Source organism: Charadrius vociferus, unplaced genomic scaffold (assembly GCF_000708025.1).
Source record: "Charadrius vociferus isolate BGI_N301 unplaced genomic scaffold, ASM70802v2 scaffold682, whole genome shotgun sequence".
In the NCBI taxonomy this organism is placed as follows: Eukaryota; Metazoa; Chordata; class Aves; order Charadriiformes; family Charadriidae; genus Charadrius; species Charadrius vociferus.
The window spans coordinates 27,463-27,731 of NW_009647227.1; positions in this window are offsets into that span (position 1 = coordinate 27,463).

The following is a 269-nucleotide window of genomic DNA, read 5'->3' on the forward strand; positions in this document are numbered from 1 at the left end:
CAGACGGTCGGACGCGCGGACGGACGGGCGAGCTCTCCCGCGGCTCGCCGGGAGGGCGGCGTGGCCGGATCTGGGTGCCGGCGTCCCCGGGGTCATTGCTTTTGCACTTTCAGGTGCCTTTTGGAGAGCCAGTGAGCCAGAGCCGACGCCGTCACCGTGCAGAAATCACCTTGTGTTTACTGTCACCCTCCTTCCTCGCGCACTGGCACAGATCAGCAGCATCTCGGGAAGACAGCCCGAACATTTACGTGGTCTGATTTTAAACCTGT